This window comes from Sapajus apella, unplaced genomic scaffold (assembly GCF_009761245.1).
Source record: "Sapajus apella isolate SASKATOON/1434 unplaced genomic scaffold, GSC_monkey_1.0 scaffold139, whole genome shotgun sequence".
In the NCBI taxonomy this organism is placed as follows: domain Eukaryota; kingdom Metazoa; phylum Chordata; class Mammalia; order Primates; family Cebidae; genus Sapajus; species Sapajus apella.
This window is the reverse complement of record NW_022437079.1, coordinates 844717-860409: the sequence shown is the minus strand read 5'-3', so window position 1 is coordinate 860409 and position 15693 is coordinate 844717. Positions and strand designations below refer to the sequence as shown.

Sequence of the window (15693 nt, the reverse complement as noted above, 5' to 3'; positions counted from 1 at the left end):
AGCAATTGCAACAAAAGCCAAAATTGACAAATGGGATCTAATTAAACTAAAGAGCACAGCAAAAGAAACTATCATCAGAGTGAACAGGCAACCTGCAGAACGGGAGGAAATTTTTGCAATTTACCCATCTGACAAAGGTCTAATGTCCAGAATTTACAAGGAACTTAAACATATTTAAAGAAAAAAAATCAACAACCCCATCAAAATTGGGTAAAGGAGGCCAGGCATAGTGGCTCACATCTGTAACCCCAGTTCTTTGGGAGGCCAAGGTGGGTGGATGACCTGAGGTCAGGAATTCAAGACCAGCCTGGCCAACATTGTGAAATCACATCTCTACTAAAAATAAAAAAAAAAATTTGCTGGGTGTGGTGGGGGGCCTGTAACCTTAGCTACTTGGGGGGCTGAGGCAGGAGAATCGCATGAACACAGGAGGTTTCAGTGAGCTGAGATTGTGAGATTCACTAATTATCAGAGAAATGCAAATGAAAATCACACTGAGACAATCTCACACCAGTCAGAGTGTTGATTATTAAAAAATCAGGAAACAAATACAGCTAGTGCTTGACTTACGACCACGATTGGTGCCAACAGACCGGTTGTAACACGATTTGGTCGTAAGTTGAGTAGGCTACTGTATATGTACAGTACTGTGAAATGATGTTATAAAAATCTTTAAGTCATATTTTATCATAATTTTCTTTCATTATAGGTATATATCATAATTTTCTTTGTTTATTTTATGCCATTTGTATCATCTCTACACCATTTTGTTTCTTATTTTTACATTCGTCAGGTTTAAGTAAAACACTGCATTACCAGTACAACTGGTTTAATATTTGCAAAACATACAAAATTACAAAATACAGGTGCATACAAAAATACAAAATACAGGTGTAAAAAATACCATAGGAAACATTTTCCCAATTGCAAAACATATCAAAATATATAAACATGTACGAAACATTTTATTGGTCGCTGGTGTGCTTGGCTGTGGATTGTTGATGTCGTCATCTGAGGCAGCAGTTGGGGTTACCAGAGTTGGTTTTTTCATAAACATGGTGAGCTTTGTCTGAATTGTATATTTCTTTTTTTCTTCATAAATTTCACAATACAGATGAAACACATCGTGTGCCATCCGTTCAATCCTTGCAAATCGTTCAATGTTTGGGTCCATTGCTTCGAAAAGTATAAGAAGTTTATTGGGAGGGGTTTGATGAAAAATATCCAAGACACAAAACACAAATTGCTGTACCGAGTCTGGGATAAGAGTTGAAATGGTGCACGCGGCAATGGTAGTGCTGCTGGAAGCTGGTCCGCACTGTCGTACGCCCAGCTGGGCAAGGAAGCTGGTCCGCACTGTCGTACGCCCAGCTGGGCAACGTTTGTGCTGCCAGATGCTGAGCAGTCGTGGCTAGCGATTGTGGTCGTAAAGTTGAATGGTTGTAAGTTGCATAGGTCGTAAGTCGATCAATACCTGTACATGGTGGTGAGGCCGTGGAGAAATAGGAACATTTTTACACTGTTGGTAGGAATGTAAATTAGTTCAACCATTGTGGAAGATAGTATGGCGATTCTTCAAGGATCTAGAACCAGAAATACCATTTGACCCAGCAATTTCATTAATGGGTATATACCCAGAGGAATATAAATCATTCTACTATAAAGACACATGCACACGTATGTTTATTGCAGCACTATTTATAATAGCAAAGATATGGAACCAACCTAAATGCTCATCAGTGACAGACTGGATAAAGAAAATGTGGAACGTATACACCATGGAATACTATGCAGCCATAAAAAGGAATGAGATAATTTCCTTTGCAGGGACATGGATGAAGCTGGAAGCCATCATCTTCAGCAAACAAATACAGGAACAGAAAACCACATGCACACATATGTTTACTGCAGCACTATTCACAACAGCAAATACATGGAACCAACCTAAATACCCATCAAAGATAGACTGGATAAAGAAAAGGTGGTACATATACACCATGGAATACTATGCAGCCACAAAAAGGAATGAGATAATGTCCTTTGCAGGGGCATGGATGAAGCTGGAAGCCATCATCTTCAGCAAACTAACACAGGAACAGAAAAGCAAACCTGCTTATTCTCACTCATAAGTGGGAGCTGAACATTGAGAACACATGGACACACAGAAGGGGACAACACACACCAGGGCCCGTCAGGAAGTAGGGGCTGAACAGAAGGAACTTAGAGGATAGGTCAATAGGTGCAGCAAACCACCATGTCACACGTATACCTATGTAACAAACCTGTATATTCTGCACATGTATCCCACTTTTTTTTTTTGAATAAAGAAAAAAAGCTAATCTGCAAAGTCTACAGACTGTATGGTTCTAAAATATATAACATCCCACAAAAGGCAAAACTACTGGGATAGTAAAAAATTAGTGGTTTCCAGGGATTAGTAGGGAAGGAGGGATGAATAGGTGGAACATGGAGAATTTTAAAAAGTGGATACACTTCATTATACATTTGTCCAGCCCCATGGAATGCACATCACAAGTGTAAACCCTGATGTAAATTATGGACTCTGGATAAAAATGATGTGTCAATGTAGGTTTACTGACCATAACAAATGTATCACTCTGCTGGGATATGTTGATATTTGCGGAGGCTGTGTGCGTGGAGGGGTAGGGGACATGTGGGAACTCTGTACTTCTCACTAAATTTTACTGTGAATCTAAAACTGCTCTAAAATAATACTTTTTAAAAGTAGAAACATTTCTAGATTAAAGAGACATAAAGTCGTGACAACTAAATGTAACATGTGATCCTGGGTTGGACCCCGAACTAGAATTCTTTCTTTCCATAGAGGACAATTTTGGGATAATTGGGAGAAAATGAGTAAGGTTTATAGCTTAGATAATTATATCAACGATAATTTTTTTATTTGATAATTATAATGTGGTATGTAAGAGAGAGTCCTTTTTCTCAGTAAATACATAAGAATTGAGCAGAAGGCCGGGCGCGGTGGCTCAAGCCTGTAATCCCAGCACTGTGGGAGGCCGAGGCGGGTGGATCACGAGGTCAAGAGATCGAGACCATCCTGGTCAACAAGGTGAAACCTCGCCTCTACTAAAAATACAAAAATTAGCTGGGCATGGTGGCATGTGCCTGTAATCCCAGCGACTCAGGAGGCTGAGGCAGGAGAATTGCCTGAACCCGGGAGGCGGAGGTTGCGGTGAGCCGAGATCGCGCCATTGCACTCCAGCCTGGGTAACAAGAGCGAAACTCTGTCTCAAAAAAAAAAAAAAAAAAAAAGAATTGAGCAGAAGGGATTCTAGTGTCTCCAGTTATTCTCAAATGGTTCAGAAACAATAACATTGGTAATATACATATATATACATATATATGTACACACACAGAGAGAGACAGAGAGAGAGAGAGAGGAGAAATGATAAAGCAAATGTGGCAAAATGTTAACAGCTGGGGTGAAAGGCTTATGATAGTTCTTTCTACTATTTTTGCAACTCTATTGTAAGCCTGATATTTCAAAATAAAAAATATAAATAGTTGGAAAGACAAATCACTTCACAGAAAACAAAAAGTGCATGAAGAGTATTAATCTCGTTCTGAGCCAATGATAGCATTGCAAATTCCCTTCGCACGCAATGTTTTTGTTACTCACATGCACACTCATAGAACTGTAGTCTTAGCGTTTTCTTCTTTCTTCCTGCCTTCTTTTAAACTCAATCTAATTTCATGTAAACAATCTCTTCATTGGCAGAGTGCAAAGATGTGCTGCTTTCAAGGGACATTCATTTCAGGACCCCACCAGTTGGCTGGGCCTTGGTGGTTTAGCTGTCTTCCTATTGTTACAAATTAGTATTTTTGTTATTTATTAATTCCTAGTATGTTTATTTTATTCAACAAAAAATAGTGTCAGTGTTAGTACTTTTATTAATGTAAAAAGCCTACTCACTTCGCCTACCCCACCCCACCCCCTTGTTCTCACATCCCGTAGCATCATAAGGTGCATTCAATCACCTACCAGTGAAAGCACAATGGTGAGTTCTCGGAGTGGTCAGCCTGCTGGCTCCTGCATCTTTAGTAGATGCAGAGACCCGATGTTGAATCTGGACCATGTTTTTGACTAGCTGTATGACCTTAGGCAAGTTATTGAGTCTCTCTACGACTCTGTTTCTGTTTGTTTTGTTTACTTAAATCATTATCAAAAGTTTGAATTTATATCTTGCTCTATATGTGAATATTGAATATCTGCTCATTATTTTTTGTTTGTTTCTTTTATTTACAGAGAGCCTCCTCAATCTCATTCCAATTTACTTCACTAAGTTAGCAAGAGAAGTTACATTTCAAGTTTCTGTGTTAAAATGGGACAACATTATCAGTGGGGAGAGCTCTAGTTTGCACAAGGTAATACTTTGAGATTGACTGAGCAAGAATTTTGGAGTCAGATTTGTCTGTGTTCACATATTTAGCTACAACATTTATCAGTTGTGTGACCTTAGGCAAATCATTTTAACTCTCTGAGTATCAGTCACCAGATCTACAGAATGAAAATAATATTAACTGCATTAAAGAATTACTTTAAAGGGTTAAATGAAATCTATATAAAACAATTTTGCAATATTTTAGACACTTGGTAGATACACAGTTTGTATATATATATGTGTGTGTGTATATATATATGCGCACACATATATAGATGTTTACCAAAATATTCACAAAAAATAAATATGATATAGTTGTTTACAGATTAAAATTGGAAATCAGTGAGACAAAGATGCTCTCTAGGGAGGCCAGGGGCTGCTCAGTGTCGTCCTGGGGCATGACTACACCCCTTGGTCTGGAACCTTGTTTTTTCTTTTTAGCTCAAGCAAAGCCCATCAGGTCCTGCGGGACAGACTGACCTGATGATACATCAGTTCATTTTTAATAGGGAGCAGAAATGACGAGTAAGCTAGAGTGAACCTGTGGGCTGATCCGCTCATTACCTTTTATAGAAAAGTCTCCTTAGGAAGCCAGATTGTCCTCTGAAGGTTGCTGGGGCAGGGTGGGTTGTGTGTGTGTCTGCATGTGGAGTATGAGCTGGAAGTGGAGTGACGGGAGATTAGAAAGATGGCCTTGTGGCCTGTATCACTGAGTCACACATAACAGCCTAATGTTCCCCCATCAAGGAGGAGACTGGCGGCATGGCAGGGAATCACTTGGGTCCTGGGCACATCTTCTTCCTTGACGAAGTTCCTCATAGACTATTCTTTGCTATTGACAAAGAAGTTCTTGAGTATCATTACATTTTATTATGCTTTTCTCCAGAATGTTACTTGTAACAAGTCTTTATTCTTTTTTCCCCCACCGAATACATATTCATCTTTAGCAGGTCTTGTTAGATTTGCTAGCTCTTTTTTTTTTTTACATTTGATCCAAAAAAGATCTTCCTTTAAGTTAACATTGGCTGTAAACAGTTATATCTAATTTGCCTTTATTTCCAGTATCTTGCCTTCAATTTCCTGTTACCATGGTCAGAATTTCAGAAACAGCTTCAGAAACCATCTTGCCAACTCAGCAAACAAATTCCTCCTCTTTTTGAGCCCTCTGAGCAGGGTGACTGGGGAAACTCTAGTTAGGAATAGACTTCGGCCCAGAAAAAAAGGAAAAATGAGAGTGTCAAAGGCACGTTATATGCACAGCCTCCGAGACGTGTCACAGTCAGCAAGGGGGCTAAGGCCCTGCGGTTGGCTCTCCTTTGACCAAATTCTTATGCTTTATGTAAACAACTTAAGCACCAGGAACAAAAGCAGAATGCTCTTCACAATGAAAATTGGGAATGTCAGGGATTTTCCCATTTAAGTATCATACAAACATGAATATGATTTGATATACCAATATGCTGTTTAAGTTACAATTTTAGAGACTCAGCTGATGAAATAGTGACGGGGCGAGGATCTGTGTTTTTCCCTAAGCATTTTCTTTTCCTCAATGTTGTAGTGTGCTGGAGTTTAACAACAGTAATGTAGGAATAAGAAGACCCCAGCCCTGCCTTTGCCATCATCCCACATTTATACCAGTTATTTTCCTTTGTAGCCAGGGGTTTTACTTTTAATAATGTATAAAATTGAGAAACACAGACCTAGAGAAATGTACCATTATCCATCTCTCATTATTGCCTTGTTGAGACCACATGGGCAGGAGGAGAAACCCCATCTTGGCAGGTCAGGAAGGAATGGGTGTCTCACTTTCAATCATCTAGGAGAATTGGTAACCTTAAGCCAGGAATTGAGGTGGGCTCTGGATTGGCTAAGGAAGGAACTTCTCCCTCATTCAGGAGGCTGGAAGGAATTTGAGCTCTGGCTTTAAGGCCAGTGAGGTCTGGAATATGTGGGTGGTGAGGGGTGCACCCGGAGGCAGGCTGGCCAAATGGTACCAACACACCTCTTTGGTTTGGTTTGGCTTGGTTGTCAGTTGATAGCGAGTTGGTTTTCAGTTCAAGTAGTAGATGAATTAGCAACACAGGGAAACAGTGGGTCTCTGGAGAAGTCAGCAGTTTCTGCAGCAAGAGCTAGAACTACTTATGGGTTCTGCCCCACGTGCAGGTAGTAAGGAAGAGCAGGAACGGCCTTTGGAAAGAGCGGAGAGCAGAGGCCTGCTCTGAGGCTAACTCTGGATGGCAGCCATGGTGTTGGCAGCAGTGCCAGAAGAACAGAAATCGAGCAGGGTTACCGGAAGAGATGGGTGCTGATCGGGACGGAAGTCTGGACTGGAGGTAGCAGGGAAGTGGACGACGGTGTGACAAGAGGCAATCAAGACAGGTTTGTGAGAGATTCAGCTTCCTCGAGGACCCTCCCATCCACGACCCCTGCCCCAGAAAGGCCTGGGGTGGGAACCATTGTGAAAACTAGAGTTCTCCCTAGCAGGGTTGGTGGGCATTTGTGTTATACTTTGAGACATAAGAATGGAGTGACTGTCACTGCTTCTCCTTCTCCGCAATCCACATCTTCCCTCCAACCCATGACTCTTCCACTTCGCTCAAGATGCAAAAGCAGCACCTCTCTCTTCCACTCCAACCCTTAATGCCCTAACATGTACAATACATAGGGAGAATGAGGAAGTTTCTTAGGTTTACCTCTAAATTGTGTACTAGAAAGTTCACTGCTAAAATTCTATGACTCTGTTTAAAATGGCCAGATGTTCAAAGCACCGAAATCTAATTCCTCAATGAGTTAGACTGAATGTTCTCAAAATAAATTTCCTTAAACGAAAACATGCTTCCTTTCCACCTAACTGTGTGACCCACAGGAAGGGAAGTCATTGTTACCTGTCCTTTGATTGTGGTAATTTGCATGCTAATGATCATGCAGTCCCAGACCAGTCAGTTGGATAATGAACTTGGTGGAGCCCTGTTGTATCAGAGTAACCAGTGTGGACGCCAACAGAATGCTGAGTGTAACTTGGAAAGACGGATTAATCATTAACCAACCCCATTAATTCACTTAGCATTTTAAAGCAAAGATTACTTCTCTGCATGTAACATAAGAAAAGAGCAGATGCACATATTCAGCATTACCTGCTAAAACGTCCAGATAATTGTATTATGCTGAAAAAGATTGTTCTCGTTTGTACAGGTGGCTTCCAAAATGAATTAATACAACAGGAAAGTGGTTGGCTATTAAAATCTGAATAATTTCATGTAAATGGCCCTTCTTCACTAATAAGACCAAATAAAAAATGCCCAGACCAGTGAAATAGTGGTGTTAAAATGATTTGAAAGTCAGAAGGTGCTGGGCACAGATGAGAATTTGTTATAACTACAACTGGTAAATGGAGTTATTGAAATCTTTCCCATGGGCTGGGAAAACATGAAGACTTATACTGAATAGGGCACTAACTGATGAGTAGAATATCTTCTTTTCCCTATTTCCCTCTTTTCTCCAAGAGTAATTAATGTAGCTTTTAATATGAATCAGAATCAAAGCAGGAAATCAAAAATAAAAGTCCAGAGAAGAAGGGTTAAAAATTGAAAGATGCTGGGTTCCCTAACACTGGGAACATGTTAGCTTTTGCAAGAGGACACAACATTTAGCTCTATGTATGCTGCCATGGAAGAGACAAAGAAAGAAATATCCTGCTTATGTGATCACTGATGTCTGGTAAGAGGTTCAACCACTCACTCCATAAATATGCTAATACTTCATATGGCTCAGGTTGTGAGCTGGGTACCAGAGAAAGAAAAAAAAAGACGAAGGTAGTGGCTCACAGACTAATGAAATAAATAAGTATGCTACTTTAAAAACCAATTCTTGTGCAGTGAGATATGTGTTAGAATTAAGAGGAAAGGAGGAACTTGGCAGTCCATCCTGGAAGAAATCATGAGCGCACTGCCTAGATGAGAGAAGGCAATCCACACGTGGTTCCTAATGAATGAGAGGATCACTGCGGAGGGGAGCATTTTGGGCAAAGGAAACAGGTGGTGCATGTAGGAAATGACTGTGAGGCTGGATCTCACTGGAGCATAATTGAGGGGAATGGGGAGCAAGTATGGAGGTAAAAATGGACAGGAAGGTAGAATCACAGACACAGGGGTTCATTCCAGAGCCTCTGCCCTTGGACTGATTTATGAATGTTTCTTTTAGTGCTTGCTAAACTTGTTTCTGAATTTATCTTCTTTCATTTTCCCCCTGCTATCATTTTTTTCCCACTCTGTGGCAGACATCTGTGGGAATGTTCTCCTAGCCTGTCCACAGCTCCACCCTCTAGAGCGCTGCTTCTCTGCAGCTCTAGCCTCCGGGTCCCATCAAGGGATGCTTCCTTCCCACACATTCTTGTCTCCTCTCCCTATCTGGGACGGCATGGTGCCCAGGGCAAGGTTGGTCTAGGAGCAGGCACGTGACTTGAACCAGAGCTTCCCCCAACCTTTCCCCGAGGTGCCATTCCTTCAAGAGAGGGAGCCCCTTTCTGATCATGGGAGCCCAAGTTTCCGTTCTACCTGTCAGGAGTGACGTTCTTCACCACGTGGAAGAAGGTGTGTGCAGAGGGAAAGAAAGACACATGAAGGGAGGGAGAGGGAAATACACACAGGGAGTCCTTGTGAGGTCCAGATGCCTGGCTCCAAGTTTCCTGAAGTCTAACTGTATCCCTGCCCTACTGAGTTTTGGTTGTTAACCCTTTCTTTTGGTTACCTGGGCAACCTTAGCATCTTACCAAAAATATGGCTACATAAGCTAATTTGAGTTGGGTGTTTTCAGGTACAAAATATTCAACAACCCTGAGATTCCTGAGCTAAATGCTCATTTCACTTATTCCCATTCATTTCTATTTAATAATCAAGTATTTGCAGCTGTGAATTTTTCTCTGCAGATAGCTTTTGATACAGATAGTCATCATTATACTATTTTCCAAATTGTCAGTTACTTTTTCATTTTAATTCAATTTGTCCCATCTCACTTTGGGGATGAGAAGGCTGAACTTACCTCACCTCTCTGATAATAATGTCAACAAATACCCTATACCAACCACATGCCAGATGATGTTCTAAGTGTTTTACAAATATTATCTCATTTAATTCTCATAAAACCCCTATGAGATCAGTACTATTCATATCAGTAGGTCATGGATGAGGAAATGGAGGTACAGGGAGTCTCACTCACACTGAGCAGTAAGTAGAATTGCTGAGATTTGAACAGGGGACTGTCTGGCTTCCAATTCTGTGCTCTGAGAGCAGCTTAAAGTCTAAGCTGCAAAGTCATCATGGCTCCGTGTGGTAGAAAAGGCCAGTCCAGATGCCACTAGTCCCTGAGACAGCCAGAGAACATAGCAGAAGCAGAAGCACAAACACGTGCTGTTCTTCAACACCCGAAGAAGCTCAGGCTTTGGGACACAGGGCTCTGTTCGCAAGAGAACGACTCCCAAGAGACAAGACACAGCCAGGGAGCAAGATTATGCCTGCAGCATTGTGGCTCAATTGTAGTCTCCAAATCCACTCAGTCGCCCCATGCCTTCCTCCTGGGGCTGGCATGCTTGGGTCGGGGGCGTGGGGAGAGGGGAAGTGGAGCAGAGTCCTCCAATAGGCCGAGAGTAAACAAACCTCAAATCAACTCAGCATATTTTACATTTGTCCTTTGTTGTTGATGATCTCATTGACCAGTAACTAGAAGAGCTTGGTTAAAGACTTTACTGATAGGGTGATTTTTGTCAGCTTCTCCTTAAATTCCTGGTAGTTTTTGTCGTGTACATTTTAGCACTATGGTACTTGGTCTTGATTCCTAAGAGTTCGTGGATGGTGTGTTCTCACCATAGATACGTTTCCATCTGTTGTATTTCTCACTTTAGATTGTCTCTTTTCATCCCTGTAAAAGGTTTAGAAATGTGCTCATCTCATACTTATCTGAACCAAATGAACTTTAACCTTGAGAGCTCATGGTATTTCTTTGTTTTAGCCCATCTCTTAGAAAACTTAGCGTCACCCAGGTGAGCACACTGTCATTTTAGGTCCTTTCCCTTTTACGCTCAGCTCCCCTTCAAGGTGGTGTCTACGTGGTCATGGAGGGAGTGGCGGGAGAGAAGGGAGCCTTAGAGTCTTGCCCACCTCCATTCTGAGGGGCTGGGATGGTCACTTGGCTGGCGACTGTTAAGGAGTCTTTAGGAGGCCTCTCACTGAGAGCTGATATCTGTGGCCTCGGTTTGGGGCCTTTGTTTATTTAGTGCTGCCTACTATAGCCTCTTAGTCCTCACCCAGATATTTGTTAGCTTAGACCCTCAGTGCCTCCATGTCCCCTCACCTGTGGGACATCTAGCACACCTCACAGAGCCGCGAGAGCCAGGAGCACCACATCACAGGCCCACGTTTGCAGCCACACCCCTCAGTCCCTGCAGAACCACCCTGTGTGTTATCTTTCTCAAGACTCCCACAAGGGCGGTGGCCAGAAACGCCTCTGCTTTTGGCTATTCCATCAGCTGGCTTGATATACCTTCCACGGAAATTACAGCACCAGGGTCTGATTGCCTGTTTCTCCTCCCACCCTCCTTCCTTCCTTCTCCCCACTCTCCATGAATGGCAAGCACAATGAGCTTCCCCTTCCTACCTCTGTGGGACAGGGACTTGCCCTACTTTTCTTCTTCCCTCTGCAATGCCATCGCAATACATTTTAAGGTCTCTAAAGTGTATGCAGCATGCGCATTACTTCATTCGATGTCATCTTCACCAAAACTCAGCCTAGTAGGTAACCTTATCCCCACTTCCCAGGAGGAGAAAGTGAGGCTGAGAGAAGTTTCATGAAGTGACGGAGCAAAAACCTATACCATGCTTTCTGCTTCAAAGGCTGGTGTTTATGCCTTTTTGTCTAAAACTAAGATCTCATCCACTTTTGATCTGTTGTAAGTCCATGATTCTTGGTGCAAAGGAGAGGCCTCGTAGAGAAGAAGGCAAGGGTGGGGCTGGAGGTAGTACCTGGACAGACAACCTGTGGGCAGTTGTGACCCGTGCAGAGATAAAGATAAGGAGGTGGCAGTGGGGATAACAGGGACCCATGAGCCTTTCTCTCCAGCAAAGAGAGAAGTTAGAAAGAATGGAGGAGGAAGGAAGGGTTGAGAGGACACATGCAGAATGGAGAGAGAGCCTGTGGTTATTTTTCTTCTCCTTCTGCAGAAGGCCGTGCTTTCATTCCTGGCCTCTTGCTATCTTAAAGTGAAGTTAAAAGAAGATAAAATTGCCTTGGATCAGTACATATTAGACAATGGAGATCCTTTGTCTCTAGTGCTAGGACTTAACGGGGTGTGAAGCAGAACTGAGGTGGCTGCTTTCTCCCACCAAGTTAAAAAAAAAAAAAAAAGAAGCAAGCAAGAAAGGCTGTGGACCCTGGTATGCATCAGCACAGTGGCTGGTCGATTCTGGTCATTTCTGGGAGCGCTGTACCCACAATCGGGTGCTGTGGGCCCAGTGGGTCTGCATTAATCTTTTCAAAAATGCAAATCTCAGCTTCAAATTCAACAGCCTCCTTTGGAATTTCAAAGAGTTCTAGGTTGTTTAAAGGTTAAGTGGAATTCCTGAGCCCGTGTTAACTGGTCACAGTCTACTAACTCATAATTAGCACCAGACCACTGTTTTATGTAAATGCCACTCAGTATTCAACAATGACTAACCACTCCATTTCAGTCTGTTTACTTAAGTGGGGAGGTTTTCATCCACAATCAGTGTTTCTGAGCATTTAACCTATTTAATACTGAGAGACAAGAGAGAGAAGGTGAGTCTTCCATTTCTCTATCTCTTCTCCAACACCCTAACCACTCCCCATCCCCAGCCACCAAATCCCAGTATTGCGAATAACCCAGTTCTAAATCTTGTCTGGCTATTAAGCTGCATGACCTTGGCTACCCTGAGCCTCAGTTTCATTATCTGCAAATTCTGGGGACAGAATTGGATGATGTCAAAGGTCCTTTGTACTTCCAAAATCCAGTGACTGGGGGAGAAGATGAAATGTCTCCTTTGTGAAAATCTAAATGTATTTATTACACACCAAAAACCACAGCATGGCAGACTCCAGACTATGGGAAGTATCCAGTTGTCCACATGTCACTTGTCTTTTATGGCAATGACCAGTGCAAGAAGTGGGAAGCTTGTGCAAGATCCAGTATTAAAGATATTAGCTGAGTAACATTTAGAAAAATGGGCAGAACACAACAGCAGGGTAAGAAAGTAAAACTTGTCAACAAATCTATGTTTAAATGTGTGTGTGCGTAAGAGTTGTGTTCACTCACATTTTATTTTCGTGGAGGATATTAGAAATATATTGGAGACAAAATGAGCCATAGATCCTGGCTGAAATGCTATACCGATACATAAACACCAAGGAGAGGAACTTGCTTGCTTCTAAGGGGTGTGGAAAGTTGGAGGAAAAAAGAGCCTCGTGGGATAGGAGGCAGTGATGCCAAGTGCTGCTTACGTAGATGAGCCACCAGAGACTGAATGGCCTCTGGGGAGAAGGATCCAGAAGGGACTCTGGGCAGCAGAAATATCCAAGCTGGAGTTTTACTTGTTTGATGTAGAGTGAGTGAGGAGAGCCTCCTCTTGTACTTTCCTTAAGAAATCTTCAGTCCAACGTGCACACGAATGTTCATTGCAGCACTGTTTACAATAGCAAAGACCTGGAACCAACCCAAATGCCCATTGATGATAGATGGGACAGGGAAAATGTGGCACATATACACCATGGAATATTATGCAGCCATCAAAAACGATGAGCTCGTGTCCTTTGTAGGGACATGGATGAACCTGGAACCAGCATTCTCAGCAAACTGACACAAGAGCAGAAGATCAAACACCGCATGTTCTCACTCATAGGCGGGTGTTGAACAATGAGAACACATGGACACAGGGAGGGGAGCACTACACAGTGGGGTCAGTTGGGGGGAAATAGAGGAGGGACAGTGGGGGGTGGGGAGTTGGGGAGAGAGAGCATGTGGAGAAATGCCAGATATAGCTGATGGGGAGGAAGGCAGCAGATCACACTGCCACGTGTGTACCTAGGCAACAATCTTGCATGTTCTTCACATGTACCCCAAAACCTAAAGTGCAATAAAATAAATTTTTAAAAAAAGAAATCTTCAGTCCAGTATATGTTATGCATTAATTAAGTTGGTATTTGAGTGTATTGCCTTTCCGGGTATGCAGAAGAGAGGCTGAATTCTCATTCAGCTTGATGTTGGAATCAGGAACAGTCAACTTCGATATGGGGCATGGGGGTGGGCCATAGCTGATATCCTGGTTTCTCTGTCCGGGCCTGGCCTATCTTGTGGCTGGGTGCACACCTGCTTTATTTTTCACTTGAAATGTCTTCTTTTTCCACCTGTCCTGCTCTTTTCTTCAAAGCCTAATTTTGGTTTCCCCAGATCCTCCACCTCCTGTCTGCCTTCCTTCATTCAGTAGTGACCACAGGCTGGAGATGCCAATTTCAGGGCTTCTGCCCGAAGCCCCAAGGCAGCTGTGTGCTGCTTGAGCGCAGACACTTTGTTTCACTCCTCCCCACCCTCCCCCGAGACTAGAAGCCCTTGGAGAAGAGACTCCTGTGTCTTTCTTTCCATGGTATACTCAACACCTGGCTTTGTGTCTGGCGCACAGCAGACATTCAACATTTGTGGAATTGATAAACTATTAGATTGGTAGTGACAAATACTCCCCGAAGAGAATGCCTTTTTTTTTTTTTTTTGGTGACAGAGTCTCGCTCCGTCGCCAGGCGCCAGGCTGGAGTGCAGTGGCGCGATCTCGGCTCACTGCAACCTCCGCCTCCCGGTTTCAAGCAATTCTCCTGCCTCAGCCTCCCGAGTAGCTGGGACTACAGGCTCATGCCACCACGCCCAGCTAATTTTTGTATTTTTTAAATTGCATTTTAGGTTTTGGGGTACATGTGAAGAACATGCAAGATTGTTGCATAGGTACACACATGGCAGTGTGATTTGCTGCCTTCCTCCACATTACCTATATCTGGCATTTCTCCCCATGCTATCTCTCCCCAACTCCCCACCCCCCGCTGTCCCTCCCCTATTTCTCCCCGACAGACCCCAATTTTTTTTGTATTTTTTTTTAGTAGAGACGGGGTTTCACCATGTTGGCCAGGATGGTCTCGATCTCTTGACCTCGTGATCCGCCCGCCTCGGCCTCCCAAAGTGGAGAATGCTTATTTGAACATATACCCCAAACGTTGTTTCCCTACCTTCCAGAAAATGCCTCTTTGGAAGGATTTAAGATAGTCTGATGTTTCTGCAAACATGCCTGCTTTAGGGGCCATCTTGCCCTTCTCAGCGTTCACCTGGGATGTATTTATTCTTCCATTTAACCTTTACAGGCGACCACGATGGTGGCGTGTCCTTCCATGGGGCCATTACCTCTCACAGGGATCCTCGTGTCTGGTAGAAAACAACCGCTCCAAGTTCTCTGCATCCTAACTTCACCAGGACACGCAGATAAACCTATTTAAAAAAAAAATCTTTTTAAATTCTCAACTTGGCAGTGTAAATAAGGCTCTTGCAACGCCCTCAGGTAATAACCACGGGGAGTCATCACGGTAAGAAGGATGGTAGAGCTGGGCGCCTTACTCAAAGCCAAGGCGTTCGCAATCTCTGGGGCCCGGCTGCTGTGCCTGGGCGCGTGCACCGTGCACTCCGAAGCGGTGTGCGGCGGTGGCCTTGGAGGTGCCCGTGGCCTTAGGAGATCCCGGGGCCCGGCGCCCTCCGCTCCGCACCGGGCCGCGTCCCCAGCCTGGCAGCCGAGCAGCGCGGCTCTGGCATGCTAAGTGGGCAGCTCTGGGGCGCCTTTGTTCCTCGCGGCCGTCTCCCAGGGCCGGCTTCCCTCTGAATCTAAATGGGCTTCTCCTGCACCCGCGCCGCCCTGGCCCCCTGGCCTGGGCACTGCGCCCCTCGGTGATGCGCGCCCGGGCACTTGGGGCGTGGGCGCGCGGGGGCAGCCCGGGCCAGGCGAACGCGGGAGGGGCGCCTGTGGTCCCTGCGCGGGCCCGAGGGGGCGCCCCGGCCTCTGCCCCGCCAGTCGGCGGCGCCCAACCTGGGGGTCCCGCCGCCCGCAGCCGCAAGTCTCGCGGTGCTACCGCTCTGACCGGGGAGCCGCGGGCCGGGCGCCCCCCGCCGCGCGACAAAGGCTGAACTGTGAGGAGGCGGCCGAGGAGGGGGAGGCGGAGGCGGGGCAGGCGGGGACGG

At 44.3% G+C, this 15693-nt stretch overlaps 1 long non-coding RNA gene across 1 annotated transcript in view; it reads right to left on the bottom strand.

Moving 5' to 3' along the window:
- Positions 1–15446, bottom strand: part of LOC116540372 — an 18089-nt gene extending 2643 nt beyond the window's left edge. Inside the window, exons 1-2 of the long non-coding RNA XR_004264407.1 lie at positions 14869–15446; positions 3662–3842 (exon numbers count right to left, since the gene is read on the bottom strand). This is a non-coding gene — a long non-coding RNA (uncharacterized LOC116540372). The remainder of the gene's footprint in view (positions 1–3661; positions 3843–14868) is intronic.
- Positions 15447–15693: the final 247 nt, after the last annotated feature.